General features: G+C 41.0%; 1 pseudogene; it reads right to left on the bottom strand.

The window, feature by feature from the left end:
• Nucleotides 1-17,721: 17,721 nt before the first annotated feature.
• LOC112401845 (toll-like receptor 8) overlaps nucleotides 17,722-19,954 on the bottom strand; it is an 8,729-nt pseudogene continuing 6,496 nt past the window's right edge.

Raw genomic sequence — 19,954 nt, 5'->3', positions numbered from 1 at the left:
AGGCAATTGGAAGCAAATGCAAACTCAGGCAATATTCTTAAGACATGTGTGACTCTGGCCTGTTAATATTTCTGTGCTGGAGTTTTCTCATCTGTGAAATGGGATAATTTTAGTATATACCACACAGTGTTGTTGGGAGGCTGAAATGCTTGGAAATCACATAATAGTAAGCATTTAAAAAATTATTATTATCATTATTATTATTGTTACTGAATGCAAGTTCATGTGTCCAACACACAGTGAGGCCAAACAATAATGAAACACTGGACTTTGGAGCAGAGAAAGATATATTGCAGGGCCATACAAGGAGTCAGGTTGCTCATGCCCCCAAAACCTTGATTTCTCCTAAAGACTTCAGCAAAACAGTTTTAAAGGCAAGATGAGGGAGGGGCATGTTTGGTTGTTGCAAACCTCCTGGTGTTGGAATTCTTTGTTCTTACAGCTGTCCATGTAGGTCAGGTCATGATATTCCTGTAAACTTCCAACAAGACAATTGTTGTTCTCTGTTCTGCAACTTTTGATCTCTCATCCTATGAATGGACCCTTAGCTGTGAGAGCTTTGGGAATAACCTATTCTGTATATTTCAGTCTGTAGACAACATCCTTTTACAAAGCACAGGCAACAAAGCACAAAGTTTAAACTAAAAGGAAAAGATCTAATATGGACTAAGATTTGTTCTTTCAGGGTTTGGTATTAACTAAACTTTTATATGTTTTTTACATTAGCTATTTCTCAGAAGTACTAGTAAAATGAGATATTTTGGTAGTTTTCCAGCAAATTGAAAATAGCACCTCCCAGTGGCTGATGCCTTGTAAGAGTCAGGTGAAGTGATAGGAGTTTTAAGATTGTTTTCATGCCCACAGCCTTTCCGTGAGGAGAGGTTTATAGATGGGGAAACTGAGGCTTAGAAATCCAGTGCTGTGATAACTCAGCAAGTAGCCACTCTGTATTATTGATGTTAAGGGTACAGAAAAGTTTTCACCGCTTTGCCTTGAGTGTGCTCCAGGAAGAGTGTGAGACAGGCTGCTTTGTTTCTGACAATGCCTGATACATAGCAGTTGCTCAATAAACATTGAAGGCATGGTATGGAAGTGACTGGCTTCGGTGAGGAATGTCCTTGGCCCCAGCTCGGCCAACTCTGAGTCTGTGCCTCTAGCCACTGTGCTTTCATTTCCAGATAATTTAATCCTTTTAGTACTAATATTTCAGATGTCAGGGATGATGTCTTCATCATAGAAGCTACCGTTCTTAAGTGGGTTACCATATGCTGGACAAAAGAACTATAGATCAGGCAGCTCCAGGTTGCATTGCGCACTCTGGGCTCAGGGCTCTCTAGTGAAAAATGAGTAGACAGCCCACCTGGGCCAGGCCCTGCCTTCCTCTCTTTGGGGGGGCACAGACCCCGTGAAAACCATGCCAAGAGGGCCTGCACTGGAAGGTGGCCACGTTGAAGCCCATGCCCAGTGGAACCAGGCAGCATTGTCAGGGTACACTGTGTTTTATGTTGCTTTCCAGGGTGAGCAGGGACAGATTTGTAGCTATTTCCAAAGCTGGGGAAACAGCACTTGAAATCTGAGTTCAGGAAAATTCACCCTGTTATTTTTAACGTATTACATTTTATGTGGAGCACTGACCAGAGAAGAGGAGGGGGAATGGGGACTAAGCAAGGCTCCCGACTCTTTGCTTTCTCAGGCCCAGGTACCTTTGTCCATGTTTCAGGGCCTCTTGCCATCTGCCCCCACCTACCTCAACCCACTTTCCCCTATGACCCCGCAAGCTCCACCTGTTCATCTAAATCTCCTTAAAGACCCAGCCTGAGTCTCCCCTTGATGACAGGGAGGTGATATTTAGTGGTCTAGCTGTATGTCAGACCCTCTGTTAAAGCCCTTTGTGTACAACATTTGATTCAGTTCTCACCCTGTGCAGTGGTTACTAATACTCCCATTTGACTGCTGAAGAAACCGAGGCTCAGAGAATTGAAGCAACTTGCTCGACATCTAACTACCAACTGGATGTGCTCATGGAAGCCCATTTCTACCAGGATTCCCAGCTTGGAGGGCTCCACATTGTACACTATGCAATGGAACAGAAGGCTCCCTCAGCTAGGGGGCTAAAAAGGAGGGGGCAGTACCAGGAGAGCAGGGGAGGGTCAAAGAACATTCTCAAGAATGTTGGACCCTGGGCTGCTAAATTTGTTACTGAATCCAGCTCATTCTGCTCACCATACAAGAGGCGAAAACATCAGGAGATGAGTTGTTGGGGTAAGGAATAGCTACTTTATTTGGAAAGCCAGCAGATCAGAAAGATGGTGGACTACGGTCCCAAAGACCCACCTTCCCTGAGTTAGAATTCAGGCTTCTTATACTTAAAGGGGAGGGGATGTGGCTGGTTGTTCCAAACTTCTTGGTGTTGGAATCCTTTGTTCTTGCATCTGTTCACATAGGTTATATTAATCACGGGAGAAGAAAAAAGACTGGGCGATGGGAAAATTACCTGATTTGTTTTAATCAATGTGTTGATGTAAATGATTATTGTTTTATTGTTTATGTGGGGAAATTTTTTGGCGTGGGAATAAGGATGTGGAATGTAAAAAATGAGATTATGATATAGTATAAAAGCTTTTAGAATTTTGAATAAATTTGTCAGATCCTTGCATCCAAGAAGAGGTGTACTGAGTTCTGTCCACGCCGACTCCGTCTTCTCCTTTGGGTGAATCCTGTTCAGCTGGGGCTGGTCCCCGGCAGGTTAGGTCACAATGTTCTTGTAAATCTCCAACAAAACAAATATTCTCTATTCTGCAACTTTTTATCTCCATATGGGTGAAAAAGATTACACCCTTAAAGGTCAGAGCCTTGAGAATGGGCTATCCTGTATATTTCAGGCTATAGGCAACATTCTTAACTTGTAGCAAAAGCAATAGAATACCAAGGTTAAAGAAACAGGGACTTCCCTGGTAGAGCAGTGGTTAAGAATCTTCCTGCCAAGGCAGGGAACACGGGTTCAAGCCCTGGTCTGGGAAGATTCCCACATGCTGTGGAGCAGCTAAGCCTGTGAGCCACAACTACTGAAGCCCGTGCACCTAGAGCCTGTGCTCTGCCAGAAGAGAAGTCACCGCAGCGAGAAGCCCACACACTACAACGAAGAGTAGACCCCGCTGTCTGCAACTAGGGACAGCCCACACGCAGCAACAAAGACCTAACACAGAGAAAAGTAAATAAATAAATAAAAGAAACAGATCCAATATGGAGTCATATTTGTTCTTCTCTATTACAACTTTCTTGTTGATTTTACTGATTTGATGGAATCTTGGAGCCAAAAGGAGCTTTACAGGGGATCTCATTCAACCCGGTTCCCTTCTGCAGCTTGAATTTGCCTCTACAACATCCCCTCCAACTGGTTACTCTGCCTACATGCACAGAAACAGCAACAATAAAAAGCCAGAGGGCTTCCCTGGTGGCGCAGTGGTTGAGAGTCCACCTGCCGATGCAGGGGACACGGGTTCGTGCCCCGGTCCGGGAAGACCCCACACGCCGCGAAGCAGCTAGGCCTGTGAGTCATGGTCGCTGAGCCTGCGCGTCCGGAGCCTGTGCTCCGCAACGGGAGGGATGGCAACAGTGAGAGGCCCGTGTACTGCAAAAAAAAAAAGAAGCCAGAGAATCTTCAAGTACATGAGGAAGTGAGGACTAGCTTTGTTTCAATGGGGTTTCCATAGAATAAGAGAAACTGACAGGTAATAATGTGGAGAGGCAGGCAGGGCCAAGTGGTATAATAACAATAATAGAAAGAACAATAATCATGACCATAATCATGGCAGTAATATTCTTGTATGCTTATTGTATATCAAGGAGCCTCCCATGAAATACCTCATTTAATCTTCAACCCTATGATACAGACACTGTTATTTTTCTCCATCTCAGATGTGGGAATCCTTGAGATATTAATACATTTCCAAAATCATATGTCACTGCCCACACAGTGAAAGCCGGAGGCAGAATTTGAACTCTGACTAGCTGGCTAAGAAGCCATCTCATTTAAGAATTATATACTTCTCTAATCCTAAACTAAGGACTTTAGCCTTTTTCTATAGGCCAATGCATAAAGTTACAATCTGTCTCATTAAACCACCAAGGTCTTCCATCTTTAAAACATTTATATATAACTATTAAAATACTAGATCATATAAATTAAAAATTTGCCTGCCCCAATTTTCAAGTTATATTACAGAAAACCTATCTGCTTTCTTTGCATCATCCTAAAAATGTACTTGCAATAGACAGTTCTATATCCAGAGTATTACTAGTTTTACACAGCTTTTTACTTCTTTAATATTTTCCCAGCAGTCATTCATATTACAATGGTTAAAAAATAGGAGGTCAAATAATATATTGAAGTAGGAAGCAATACATATTCCCAATGGATTTCTGTGTTAACAATTGTAACATGTTATTCCATTGTGAAGCAAAATTATCACTAGCAAGTAATAAATGTTCATATATTTAATGTGCTTTGTCTGTGAACAGCAAAGATTTTCCATAGAATATGACTCTGCACCATCAGCAGAAAATACTAACTGTATGATAAGAAAAGTAAACCACAGGTAATAGACAACCAGCCAAATTAAAGAGGAAGCTCAAAGCATGCCAAGGTGAACCTCTTGGCTAACGCTGACAACTTGTCTTTCTAAGGCTGGTTTCACAGTCCTGTGACCTGTGTAGTCACACAAAGCCCCATGTTTTCACATCACATAAGGTTCCCAAGTTTGAAGTCTACCCTGGCCTTCTCATTATCATTCCCTGAGCAGTTCCAGTGCCTCAGGCTTTTCTTAGAACCTAGGCGCATGTGAGGCAGGAAACGCGGGGTTGACCCAAGGACAGCTTCCTCATGTATAAGAATTAGGCAGAACGCAAAGCTACCTCCTTGTTTTGCACTTTATGATGTCATGACATTTGAGGAATGGCATCTAAAACAGAAACATTGTAGCATATGAACAAGAAACTCAGACCATGGAAACCAGAGGTACCCAACATTTTTGGCACCAGGGACTGGTTTCATGGAAGACAATTTTTCACGGATGGGGTGTGGGGATGGTTCAGGCGGTAATGTGAGCTCTGGCAAGTGGCTGTAAATACAGATGAAACTTTGCTCACTGGCCCACTGCTCACTCCTGCTGTGCAGCCTGGTTCCTAACAGGCTGAAGAGCGGTAGTGGACTGGGGCCCGGGGATTGGGGATCCCTGATGGAAACCATGGAGCATGTGCAAGAAAAATGCACAGGTGGCTTATGTCCCTGTATGAACTTCCGCGTGTGACGCTTGAGCAATAAGGGAAAATTTAAGGGAAAACAGTTCTTAGAGTACATGTTCGGGTGGGTTGAAAAAACAAATGTGCAAGACTGGGGACTGATGCCAGCTGGTGCAATCCAGGCCATACCTCAACCCTACCCTCAATGAATGTTACACCCAGATCAAAAAGACCTCACCCATTCAAAGGGCTAAAAATAATATCAAAGGGGATCCAAAAACCCTGTGGAGTGCCTCCCACTCCCAAGGACACTGGCACTCTTTTCTGTTTCCTTTTGCTTCTGCCCTGAATAAACTGCTTCTCTGTTCTCTGCTCCTCAGCCTCAGCGTGTGTGTGTGTGTGTGTGTGTGTGTGTGTCCATCCCTCTGTGTTCCTCACTGAAAATCTTTTTGGACCAGTTGAACAAGAGCCTGGACTTTTGATAAAGCTTTTCCAGGATCACACACATCAGTTCTCTTCCCTTCCTTTTTGCCAGGTTATTTTTTCTTTTCTAAGGGATGCCTGCAGTGATCAGCTTGCTTGCCCATCAGAACTACCTGGCACATACCAAGGTCAATGAAGGAGCAAGTCTTTACCAGCATCTCTACCCATTTCTCTAGTTCTCTATGATGCCTGTCCTCACTAGAGCCTTCCCAGGGAAAGAATCCCATAGTTTCCATCAAAGCAAGAAGTGGATGCTGTGCTTTCACACACAGGCCAAACATGGGGCAAGTGGAAGCACCTGGAAAAGGATACATAAATTCTAGTTTTATACTATGCCAAATAGAGAAAGTCACCAATGGAATTAAAAACAGCCTGGGAATCAATGAACTGAATAACTCTGCTTTTGATGTTTAATTTACCATTTACTTCTGCATCTTTTCTTTTGCATAAATTCCAGTCTACAGCAGTAGCTTACCTTAAAAGTGTTTAGGCACCAGCCCAAATGAACCAGCCATTTGGATGTCTATTGGAAAAAAAAAAAAAGACCAGCTTATAGGGGTCATCTTACATTTTAGGGTTTACTAATTCCTTATGTAATTCATATTTATCTGGTGTTTTTTTTAACTTTCTCAAAGCATTGTCTAATCTTTTCTGTCGTTTTTATCCTTAAAGCACCATTATGCAGATTTATCTGCATGTATTTCACAGAGGCTGAAACTCAGCATGGAAAGGTTAAATGACCTGCCCAAGGGTATTTAGCTGGTTAGCAGAATCAAGACCACAAACCAAAACTTCTTACTTTCAACTCTGGGTCCATAGTATTTTAGACATGATTTTAGGTGCTAGACATAAGATAATCCATACTTCAAAAGGAAAAATGTATTGTAGGAAAAAAGAGAGCCAAATTCAGTCTTCCATAAAATTCAGTCTTTTAAGGGCAGTATTTTCTGAACTGTAAGATGGTATCGATTCTTGAATATTTCTCAGTGATAACACAAAATAGCATCCCTGGTTTTGTTGTAACATTGGCAGTGGTAAATGATGACTGTTCATCTTGTCTGTTAGTTAGTTCTTGTTATCTAAAGATCCATTTAGATTTGAAAGTGTGTGGCTTCCAAGGACCTAAATTTACTCAGTCATGACAATGGCTTCCTTTTCTTAACTACTTACAGTCCTGAGTACAGAGTGTGAACATACATTTGGACTTCAGTGCTTCTATTTTTCTATAGATAGATAGGTAGATAGATAGGAACGTAATTTTAGTTTGGGTCACATATATCAAACCAGTATTTTATTATATTAAACAAGTGCCAGATACATCTACAGAGTGTTGGTCAGAGCCAGGCACTGTTGTATGTGCATTTTAATCCCCCAAATATTACTGTTGTGAAGGTATAGTTAGTCTCCTGTTTTGTAGAGAAGAAAAGTAGGACTCAGAGAAGTAACTTAGCCACTTAGCTAGTAAGATTGACCATTTAATATCAAAGCTATGAGTTTTATTTTTTAACATTTCATTTGCCCCCTACCCCTGCCTGCAACCCAACAGGGGCAGTAAGTAAAGAGAAGTTGAGATATTGCAGAAACTAACATCTGTAATGTTAGATACTGTGTATTGCTTTATTGAATCATCCCAATAACCCCATAACCTTGGTTTTAGGATGATCATTTTACAAATGGAAAAGCTGAGACTTAAGAAAAAGGGAGGGAGGTATGGCTCCTCCCTGCAAGAAATTTGCATTCTAATCTGATAACAATATGACTATTGTACCAATTCATATGCATTTTTCATTTTAGTTTTCTGAAACAGAAAGTCCTCCTTCTCTAAAGTAAGTTCTTGTTGTTCAGAAGTTATTTTACACTAAGGGAGAAAACCCAAAACGTTGGGCTTGGACCTCTCTAGAGATGAGATTACCGCATTATATGAAAAACTTGAGTGGGGGGGAGGGGAAAGGAAATTCCCTGAGTTTGCCTATTGCTTTTTGCTCTAGACCAAGATTTCTCAACCTTGGCATTAATGATATTTGGGGCCACGTAATTCTTTCCTGTGAAGGCCCAGCCTAAATACGTAGGATGTTTAGCTGCATCGCTGGCCTCTACCCACTAGATGTTAGTAGCACCCTCCTCCAGTTTTGACCACCGAGAGTGTCTCCAGACATTGCTAACTACATTCACACTGCTGTGCAACTGTCAGCACCATCCATCCTCAGAACTCTGGACCCAGTAAATAATAACTCCTTATTTTTCCCCGCCCTCCAGCCCCTGGCAATGACATTTTCCTTTTGTTTCTATGAACTTGACTTTTGGGTGTGTTATGTACATTTTCAACTGTAAAATATACAAATGAAGTATTTCTGATGAAAATTTAGCATCCAAATTGGTATGTGCTCTTTGTATTAAATACACAACATATTTTCAAGACTTAGTAAATTTTCACATTGATTATATGTTGAAATGACAATATTTTGAAGATATTTGGTAAAGTAAAATGTTTTCAAAATTAAGTTCACCTGTGTGTGCTTTTTTTTTTTTTTTAACTTTTTCAATGGAGCTCCTAGAAGCTTTAAAATTACCTCTGTGGTTTGCATTACATTTCTATTTTTAGGCACTGGTATAAAAGGATAAAAGCAAATAATACTAAATAAATATCAGTTAAAATGTGAGATTTGATAAGAATGTATTTTCAATGGAGTAAAAAGATAAAGGTGAACAACTAAGGGAAATTCAGGAAAGGAACTAAACATTTAAGAGTGTGATGTGACTATACATTTGCAGAGTGCTTCATTTATCTCGCATAGAAATCTCTGTGGTGGACCCTCATCTCCGTTTTTTAGATGGAGAAAGTAAAGGTCAGTGAGGTTGAGTGCTTTCCTGCCAAGTCACTCAGCTAGCACCTGGAGAACTGGACTGGAGATCTGTGGACCATACTCTGCACAGCACCTCTGAGCTCCTGCAGGTTCCATAGGTACAGGCCTCCTGCAGGCTCCCTGCCTTAGTCCACTCTGGATGCTGAGTGTTTTAAGGATACCCAGGTTTTAGTCTAGTCAAGTATGGTAAGACACACAGACATGGAAATGGCTATCATGAAGGAAGAATTTTATCATACTCACAAACACTTAAAAAGAGGAGACATGGCATGCCATGCACAGCCACATGGGGAAGCACCAGGGGTGGTCAGGAGGCAGAGAGAGCAGGGGAAGACATCGACAGAACCTTTGTTGTGGTTTCCATGGGAAGGAATGGGTGAGACAACATAAACAGGCTTAGGCTGGCCACTTTGGATAGTTTCAGCAGGCTCTGGGCATAGAGGCTTCCCCCAGTTGTCTAGTATGTGGCCCTGGGGTAACTAGGGCAGAGGAATAGTAGCTCAGAGTATTAAGAATTCCAAAAAGGAAGTCGTTGGGGTCTGAGCTCTGGATTGGTTGGTTTGTACATGAAAGGCATGCTCCCTGTTGTTTGTTCTCTCTAGCAATTGACTAACCCTGGGAGAGGTGATCCCTCTAGCATCAGCAAGGCCTCAGATATCAAAGCATCAAATATAGAAACTGGAAAACATAGCTATTGCACTGAAGCTCCTCAGGACTCAGGGGTCTGAACTGAAAGCTGGGCCTTACTACGTGCTGGCTTGCCCTGACAGCTTCAGCCTCCAGAGCCTCTGTGCGCCAAGCACCAGTGAGACCCAGAGAGGGAAGCTGATGGAGTAAGGGACACCTCTTCCTGCAGACTGTGGGTTCCAGCCTATCAGCAAGCAGCCTGCTCACTTGTTTTGTATCTACTTTCACTCAGTGATGTTTATAACATTCTAAATTGTCAATTTAAGTGCAGTTCCAGTACTGTGGATTGTTTTTAGGTAATCACCAGGTATCTGATTTTATCTTATTTTTTTATAATATGTTTTATTTATTTATTTATTTTTAATTCATTTTTAGCTGAGGATCATTCCTAAATAAGGAATCGGACCAAAACAAGAATAACAACAGGAATTCATCAGTGAGCGGAGAGTGTTAAGGGCTTCCCTGGTGGCGCAGTGGTTGAGAGTCCACCTGCCGATGCAGGGGACAGGGGTTCATGCCCTGGTCCAGGAAAATCCCACGTGCCGCGGAGCGGCTAGGCCCATGAGCCATGCGCTGAGCCTGCGCGTCTGGAGCCTGTGCTCCACAATGGGAGACGCCGCAACAGTGAGAGGCCCGCGTACAGGAAAAAAGAAAAAAAAATTATACACATAGTTGTAAATACATTTATAAAAAATATTTATCCTGCCCAAGAACCTTCACAAAGCTAACAAAAGATGATTGAACAAGTCTTTGAAAACAATGAATTCTGACTTATCTTGATCAAAATATAGACAGCTATGCAGCACAGGCACGTTTGAAATACATTAATTACAGCACGAGTGTTTTAGGGGTTTTACTATAAATGTGAGCACAACGTTACATTTTGGTGAACTGAACTGTATATTCAGTGATGTCTGATACCACTCCTGGAATCATATAGTGATGTATGTGTGTGTCTGAATACCCAAATATTGGATTTCTCTAACTGGAGGCACCCTTAGCCATGTTGGATCACTATAAAAGTGTACATTTGTACAGAGGCTTCATTTTTAGATGTTGCCATTATTTTCCATCTGCTAGTTCATTCTTGCCTCCTGACAGCCTGGTAAGGGTGTGATAGGACAGCTGGCATCCCATTTAGAAGGGAAGAAATAGGACACGTGGTAAGTGACCTGCCCAAAGTCTCTCAGTGCGTAGCGAGACCAGAAGTGGGTCCCAAGCCTAGCAGGTTGGCTTCTGGCCTGGTGCCCCCGTTTATGTGCAAGTAAGTCTGACAGTCTTCTCATTTCTTCTCCTAGGACTCCAAATAGACTTGCCTCAAGACTAGGTCCTGAGATCAAAGGAATAGTGGGTAAAGTTCTGAGGAGAGAAGAGTTGCAAGATGTGGCTGAAAGCTCAGCCCCCTGGAGAATGTGTAATATAAGCCCATGTCGGAGGAAGAGCCCCAAAACTTGAGGTCACCTTTTTCAAGGTCTCCAAGGCATTCATAAGGCTTGATCGAAACACATGACCACAGTGTCAGAGGATGAAACCTTCATTCCTCATTGGGTAAGAGCACTGCTAATATGATAACTTATATAGATGTTTCTGGTCTTAAGTGTATTCAAGATCATCGCAGAAAATCTGAAGAGTGTGATGATAACTGACATTATGGCCTGAATATTGCATATGGGGGACTAGTCCAATAATTTCTCATTTAATCTTCAGAACAAGGTTACATGGTAGATTTAGGTAAGAGGTAGTATTGCTATCCCTACTTTATAGAAGGGATCAGGTTACCTAACTTGTCCAAAGTCCCATTGCTACTTTTTTTTAAATACCATTTTAATGGATTTGAAATGCTATCTTGTTGTAAAAGTCTTTCTGTTCTGGATATTAACCCCTTATGAAGTGTTTCATGGCTTCCCTTTTCACTCTGTTGATACTATCCTTTGATGCACATAAGTTTTTAATTTTGGTATAACTCATTTTATCTAACATTGTTTTTGTGCCAAGAAACCACTGCCAAATCCAACATCATAAAGCTTTTTCCCTTTTATTCTTCTGAGGGTTTTATAGCTTTAGCTCTTATGTTTAGGTGTTTGATCCATTTCAAGTTAATTTTTGCATATGGTGTAAGATTAGGATCCACATTCATTCATTTACATATGGATTTCCAGTTACTCAAACACCATTTGTTAGAAAAACTATGTTTCCTATTGAATAATCTTCACAGTCTTGTGAAAATTAGTTGATTTTATATATAAGGGTTTATTTCTGGACTGTTTATTCTGAGTCTTTGATTGCTATATCTGTCTTTGTACCAGCACCACATTGTTTGTATTATTGTAGCTTTGTAAATAAATTTTGAAATCAGGAAGTGAGAGCTCTGCAAATGTGTTCTTTTTCAAGTTTCTTTTTTTTTGGCTGTTTACGATTTCTTGAGTTTCAGTATAGATTTTAGGATTTACTTTTCCATTTCTGCAAAAAACATCATTTGGATTTTGATAGGAATTGCAGTCTATCTGTAGATTGCTTTAGGTAGTATGGTCATCTTAACAATATTAAATATTCCAATCCATGAACGTGAACACTGAATATCTTTCCATTAATTGTGTCTTCATTCATTTCTTAGAATAATATTTTGTAGTTTTAAGTGTAGTTTTCCCTCTCCCTGGTTGAGTTTATTCCTAAGTGTTTTATTTTATTTTTATTTTTTTAAATTTTATTTATTTATTATTTTTGGCTGTGCTGGGTCTTAGTTGCTGCTCATGGGCTTGCCACTCTTCGTTACTGTGTGTGGGCTTCTTATTGCAGTGGCTTCTCTTGTTGCAGAGCACAGGCTCTAGGCACATAGGCTTCAGTAGTTGTGGCTCGCAGGCTTCCGTAGTTGTGGCTCGTGGGCTCTAGAGCGCAGGCTCAGTAATTGTGGTGCATGGGCTTAGTTCTCCATGGCATGTTGGATCTTCCTGGACCAGGGCTCGAACCCATGTCCCCTGAATTGGCAGGCGGATTCTTAACCACTGCGCCACCTGGGAAGCCCCTAAGTATTTTATTTTTGATACTATTGTAAATTGAATTGTTTTCTTTTCAAATTGTTTTCAGTGTACAGAAATGCAACCAATATTTGTGTTTTGACAAGTTTTCAGCAACTTGCTGAATTTATAACTTCTAACAGTTTCTGTACAATCTATAGGGTTTATATATATGAGATAATATTATCTGCAACAGAAATATTTTTACTTCTTCCTTTGTTGTGAGGTTGTAAGTGACCCAAGAGTCACAAAGGAATCTGGTGCTTAGAAGGGCCCTGTGCTTGGTCTAATATTCTGATGCTGCCATCTTGAAATCTTTAGCCATTTTGAAGAAGGTCACTGGGCTCACAAATTACATAATTGTCCTGACTCTGACACTGACAAGCTGTGTAATTATAAAATAAAGATAACACTGAAGGACTTAGAACAGGGTGCATGACATTGGGAGTGATCAATAAATGAGACACATCATCATCCCCACCTCATACATGAGGAAACAGAGGCTCAGTGAGTTCATCAATGCCACATGGCTGTCATGTGATAGAAAGTGACACAATTCACTTTCACTTCTCTGTGACTGTGAACTTTCCTACATAGCCCTGGTTCTTACCACGTGATCACATCTGCTCTCAGTGTATTAACTATGTGACAGTAGTCAAGGCCTGTCCATATTTCTTTTACTTCTTTTTCTGAAGCTTTGAAAGTTAGCTGAGCACAGAACTGGTAATTCTCACATTTGAAAAATGCACATGTCAATGGAAATTATAAACAATCAATAATAAGAATAGAAGAAAGTTTTATTCTAGCCAAACTGAGAACTATAGCCTGGGAGACACAGATTCAAGAAGCACTTCAATTGTGTTTCAGCAGACTACAAAATAGGCAAGGCTCATATAGGTAAAAGCCACAAAATTACATAGTTCTTTGTCAAGAATTATAACTGGAGCTGGCAAGAAGTAACAGTGCTTGTTAGGCAAGAGTTGATTGGAGTCAGAAATGGTTGCGTAGTGACAAGGGGAGACTTTGAGACTATAAGTTTGCAGCTGACATTTGCTAGCAGATACTGTTTTGAGAGCAGCTGGTGGTATCCTTGAATCTGTACAGTTCAGAAAATTCAAGTTTTCACTGATGCAGGAAGGTGTTTGAATCACATCCACAATGGCCCTTCAGTTTGCTTTTGGATGCCTGAACTACAGCAACGTTGCTTTGATATTTAAATGCATTCTTGTATTTAATGGTTAAAGTAGATGTACAATGCATGTTTGACAGCACATAAGATGTTCCAAATCATGTATAAGACAGAATGACTTCCCCATTCCTCAGTATGTGAAAATTTCCTCCATCAAGCACAGTGTAAATAAAGTGACTGGCATAAAGGCTCAAATCCATTTAAGAGCTTTGCTGAGACAAAGATGGTGGCATTAGAGTCTGGGGCTCCTTGAACCCATTCCCAGTCTGTTTTTCTTCATTTTTATGGCAGAACTCACCTTCTTCTTTAAATAGGTTAACATGCTGTTCTAAGGGAAAGACTGTTTCTGGTGACTAATGGGAAAACTGGCTCTCTGTAGGTAGCTCCAGAAGCTACCAAGAGATACTTTTAATTTCCCTGCAGCATTGACAGTTCAGCACCATGATTTCTGGTGGTAATGAAGTCAGTACTATTCTTAATGTCAGTCATTCTTTTGTGAAGGAACCATGCTGGTTCCTCAGCAAAACTAATGAAAATACTATCTTGCCCTTAGGTGATAGACAAGGCTGACAAGTATGGTAAGAATTACAACCATTTGGTAAACGCTACATCCCAGGTATTATGGTCTCTCAGAGGAGAAAGCAAAGGCCTAGAACGAGCAAGAAAAAGAAGCCTTTCTCAGTAGACGGAATTTGAGCTAACACTTAAGAAATGAGGAAGCCTGTAACAAATTACCACAGATTTAGCAGCTCAAAAAACACAAACTTACTATTTTATACCTCTGGAGGTCAGAAGTCCCACATAGGTTTCATTGGACTAAAACAAAAGTTTCGGAGGCCTGTGTTCCTTTCTGTAGGCTGTAGAGAAAAATCTGTTATCATGCCTTTTTCCATTTCTGAAATCACTCACTTTCTCTGGCTTATACCTTCTTATTCCATCTGTAAAGCTAGTAACACTGTATGTTTCTGTCCATTCTTCCATAATCACATTTCCCTTTGACTATTCTTCCCTTCTTTTCTGCTTTTAAGGACTTCATGATTATATTGGGTGTATTCAGATAAGGTCATCTGATTTAGTAACCTTAAGTCCACTAGCAACCTAAATTCCCTTTTGCTCTGTAACATAAAAAATTCATAGGTCATGTGGATTATGATACATATATCTTTGGCCATTTTTCTGCATGCCACACCCAATTTATAAATTACTAATTTTGTGGCCTTGGGAAATTTGCTCCAATTCTCAGCCTGAGGCTTCTCACCTATAAAACATAGAAATAATAGCCACTCTGCCCATTTCACAATGCGCTTCCAAGAATTTGAGATAGTGTATGTGAAATGCTTCAAAAATATCAAAGTCCTATGTCCACATAAATATTCCTGTCAGGAGTAGGGAAAGGGGTGTAATATTTTGTGAATATTTGCTATATTCTAGGCAGGCATTTGTGTCTTAGATTCTTTATGATAGGTTACCCCAGACAGTGCATACCTCTTTCCAACTTCATGTTCAATGATGTTACATTTGTATCTTGTAATTGTCCATGGTAGAATTATTTTCACTATATAAATCAACAAATTCTACAAACCCAGGCTTTCCCTACCTAAGAATAAGTTGTTAAGCATTTACTGGAACACTATAGGTTTATCCCATTTACTTAACAATCTCCTATAGTGGTTATCACCTCCTAGTAGAGGCAAGCAAAGTGAAGTTTAGAGATAGTGATAAACCTTCCTAAGTTCACACAGCTGATGAGTATGGAGATGAATCAGCTTCTATCATCCCAAAGCGTTGGTCTTTCCATTACAACTCTGCAACACTGCCTAACCTTGAGAGGTATAGATGTCTTAATGTCCAGGAGAATTAACGAATGTAACAGTATATGAAAATGTAACCATAATGCCTAAGGTGGTGGACTTGCATAGGCTGGTTGAGGAAATGAGATTTCATCTGGTTCACCCAGGTTGCTGCCTACATTTGTGGCACCTGTGTATTAGCCTTTATATAGACTTCATCTAAATTGTATTAAAAGCCATCTACTTCAGAGTTTAGGCAACATATAGAAACAGTGAATACTATCAACTATAGAGGTTTAAAGAAATTTGATGAAAACAAATTGCCAGGTTGCTCAAAAGTCGAAATTCTACTTGACTTATTTTTGGACAACCAGGAAGTGTTTGAAGGTCAAAATACAAGCACTTAACTCAAAAATGACTAAGATAAAGAGTATGTTGGTATATTAACCTTTGCGGAGCACAGTTAATGGTGTCCATTCCAGGGGGAAAATAGTTGACTTGCTTTATGCTTGATTTTAATCAAGTTTCTAAACTTCTGCTAATATTTTTATTAGGTTTAGGGTTTATTTAAAATATATGAGTAATATAATCTAGTTAGTGGGTGTGAGGATTTAATTAACACAGAAGCAAAAGCTCACATCTAACAATGGAGATTCTCATACTGAGTGAAGTAAGTCAGACAGAGAAATACAAATATGATATCACTTATATGCAGAATCTTAAAAAAATGCTATAAATGAAATTATTTACAAAAGAGAAAGAGACTCACAGACATAGAGAACATACTTATGGTTACCAGAGGGGATGGGTGGGGGGGAGGGATAGACTGGGAGTTTGGGATTGACATTTACACACTGCTGTATTTAAAATAGATAACAAAAAAGGACCTACTGGATAGCACAGGAAACTCTGCTCAATATTCTGTAATAACCTAAATGGGAAAAGAACCTGAAAAAAAAAATACATGTATATGTATAACTGAATCACTTTGCTGTACAACTGAAACTAACACAACATTGCTAATCAACTGTACTCCAATATAAAATAGAAATTTAAAAAACTTAAAATATATGAGTAATTTAATCTAGTTAGTGGATATGAGGATTTAATTAACACAGGAGAAAAGGCTCTCATCTAACAATGGCTCTCTCTTGGCTGAACAGTAGAATCACCTGGCGATATTTCAAAAGTCCAGCTGCCCATGTTGCATCAAGACCAGTTAATCAGAAGCTCTGGAGTGGGGCCCTAGCACCATATGTGCACAAAGAAACTCCCAGCTTATCACCATGTGCAGCCCAGGAGAAACAAACTTTACTTTCCTCACTCCCACTTTACATTCCTATTTCTGGGATTTTCCATTGTTTATAAAGAGTATGTTGGAGAAATTTTAGTAACCAGTTAGAGTTGGAGGCCCTGACTGGGCAGGAGGTTAAAGGCCTCAGAGCATTTTCTAGAAGATGTTTCAGGGAATGAAGAAGCTTCACACCTAGAAAACCAGTTCTCCCAGCCTTGTGTGACATCACCAGGAGCCAATAAAAAACTTTCAGTTGAGTTTACTGGTTCATGTTGTCACCTACAAATTGGCACTTGCCATCTACCTCTATGAGGATTAAATCATGACCCTCTGCAGCTGCTGATTTTCAACACCACCTGAAAGGAGTTCAGTGTGGAGATCAGAAATGAGGCACTTGTGCTCTGGGAAAAACTGGCAGAATAAGTCTTCAGGTAGTTAGATATTTTCAGGACAAGATTTTAAGAGCCCAATTCTTTTATTTCCTCATATCTAGAAAAGCACTAAATCCTTCATGGTGACCTCTGCTCCTCATGACTAGCAGTAACCCTCATGAGACTAGCAGAAACCTTATGCAAAATATATGTGCTCAATTACATGTACTGCCCTTTCACCAAAATCACATACATACTGACCTTCCCCCTAGCTCTTTGGAGCAGTTTCTCAGAGCTACCTGAGATGATGTCTCCCGGGGTATAGTCCTCATTTTGTCCCATTAAAAAAGCTAACTCTTACACTGTGTATTTGTTTTTCCAGTTGACAGTGTCTAAATTGATTAAACCCAGAAATTTCTAGACAAATCATGTAGTGATACGCTGTCCCCAAAACTGTTCTTTTTATGAGAGAGAGCCCATTCTCTGATGTGCACTGATCCAGACTTTTTTTTTTTTTTTTCGGCACGCGGGCCTCTCACTGTTGTGGCCTCTCCCGTTGCGGAGCATAGGCTCCGGACGCGCAGGCTCAGCTGCCGTGGCTCACGGGCCCAGCCGCTCCGTGGCATATGGGATCCTCCCGGACCGGGGCACAAACCTATGTCCCCTGCATCGGCAGGCGGACCCTCAACCACTGCGCCACCAGGGAAGCCCGTTCCAGCCTTTTATCAGTTCTCTTAATCTCAACACATTTGCTCTGAGGCTGTGGTAGTATTGGAGGATTTGAGTTCTCAGGCAGGTGAGAAGCCTGGTCTCAGAATAAACAATAAGGATTCCAGACCCTGAAATCCTTGTGAAGCGAAAACCAAGGCTTTAGGCAGACCGCGGCTGCCACCTGTCGGCAGCGATGGGTGTTGACTCATGTGGCAGAGTGAGTCGCACGCCCCCTGGTGGAGGTCAGTCCCAGATGGACCCCGCTCACGCTGTCGCTCCACATTCACCAGCAATGCTGCAGGCAGAAAGGACTTTTCCTTAAACGTAACAGATGCGAATGCGAATAGGGAGACATACGCATCTAGTAGTTTACATAATCTTTGGACCACGTTCACTTGCCACTTAAATGAACCTTCCTTTTGTAATGTTTCATGTTCTGTGATCAGAAAATTGTGATCATGTGTCCAGATTAGGGCCTAACTTGAAACTTCTGGCCATTGGAGGCTGAGAAGTTATGCAAAGCCATCCTGATGAGTTGGAGGGGCAGGGAGACCAGAAAAAGCCAACCTGTCACAGTAGCTGTTTGCTCAAACTATATCCCTTCAACATTGTTCAAAGGGACGTCATTAGAAATGCATTTGTTTGGTTTTAAGATACTGCCCTCCGTTAACAAACCATGGAAATCTCTGGAAATGTTAACGTGTGCATCATTTATATAACAAACATATTCATCAGATTACTTTCCAGAATTTCACTCTGCATGTATTAAACAACTGCTCTAAGATGTCCTGTGCTTGGCACTCAGGTGTGAGGAAACTGTGGTCCCAACCTTCAAGTAACTTAGTCTTGTCCGGGAGGAAGATGAAGCGACTAAGTGTCCAAGAAAGAACAAGGAGGTGCCACATTACCGCAGCAAATGGCCGTCGAACGTGGAGGCAGAGATGTTTGACTCTGAGCGTGGTTCTTGGGTGATGCTTGGACCAGCGCTTCTCAAAGTGCGGCTCCCAACCAGCAGCATCAGAAGCACCTGGGAACTTTATTAGAGAAGCAAATTCTTGGGCTTGCCCCAGACTGTGTTTTCACAATTCCTCCAGGTGATGCCTGCCAAAGCTTAAGAACCACTGCTTCAAAGAGAAGGTGACGTGGGCTGGAAAGAGGCCTCAAAAGACACATAGGACTTTTATAATTAAGGTAAGAGGACATTTATCATCCTCATCTCTTACATTGGTATCGTGATTTACACCCTATTATCTCATCTGACCTTTACAACCACAGGACTGGAGACAGAGAAGGAAAGCAGAAAAAGCTTAGGTTTCAAAGAAAATATCAATAAAATTGGGTATGTCATCACTCTGACACAAAGCTATGTGACCTGCATCAAGTCACTTATCCTTTCAGAAACTGCTTTCTCATCTGTAAATAGTTACAGGAATATCCTCCTGGTTGATTTTTGGTGAGGATTAGATGTAATAGATATAATACAGAGTTGTTACTCACTAAAAAGGCAATTTCTATATATTATTTTTAGAAGCCTCTATTGCCAGTGAGAAAACCCAAGCTTGATGGTGGATGTGAGCCTTCCCCTTAGGTTCCTGACTCATTTCTGTGCTGGTTTCCTTACCCCATAGTTTTCATGACAGTTGGGACCTCTGCAAAGACCTTCTCACTATTTATAGATTTGTCAGCATTTCTGGGTTTATCATATGTGGAACTATAGAGGGCTCCACTGCTTCAGTGAAAATGGCAGCCACTGAGGCAGGGCTGGAAGAGAAGTAATGGTATATTGAGAAGTATCAAGAAGGCTGAGTTTCGGGCTTCCCTGGTGGCGCAGTGGTTGAGAGTCCGCCTGCCGATGCAGGGAACATAGGTTTGTGCCCCGATCCGGGAGGATCCCATGGGGGTGGCGGTGGGGTTGAGCCCCCCCCTGCCGATGCAGGGAACATAGGTTTGTGCCCCGATCCGGGAGGATCCCATATGCCACGGAGTGGCTGGGCCTGTGAGCCATGGCCGCTGGGTCTGCACATCCGGTGTCTGTGCTCTGCAACGGAGAGGTCACAGCAGTGGGAGGCCCACATACCGCAAAAGAAGGCGGAGTTTCACATAACCACAAGAGAACATCTCACTTTCTTCTTCAAATTGGACACTTTTAGAGAATAGGTATTCATAAGATTTCCTGTGTTTTTCAAGTCTTAATTACAAAAATAAGCAGCTTTGTATAGTCTGGATCCATTGGATGGAGACTTGAACTCTATGAACTTATTTTTTTTGTTTATATATATATATATATATATATATATATATATATAATAT

Source organism: Neophocaena asiaeorientalis, unplaced genomic scaffold, assembly GCF_003031525.2.
Source record: "Neophocaena asiaeorientalis asiaeorientalis breed wild unplaced genomic scaffold, Neophocaena_asiaeorientalis_V1.1 scaffold824, whole genome shotgun sequence".
NCBI lineage: Eukaryota > Metazoa > Chordata > Mammalia > Artiodactyla > Phocoenidae > Neophocaena > Neophocaena asiaeorientalis.
This window is presented reverse-complemented; position numbering and strand designations above follow the sequence as displayed.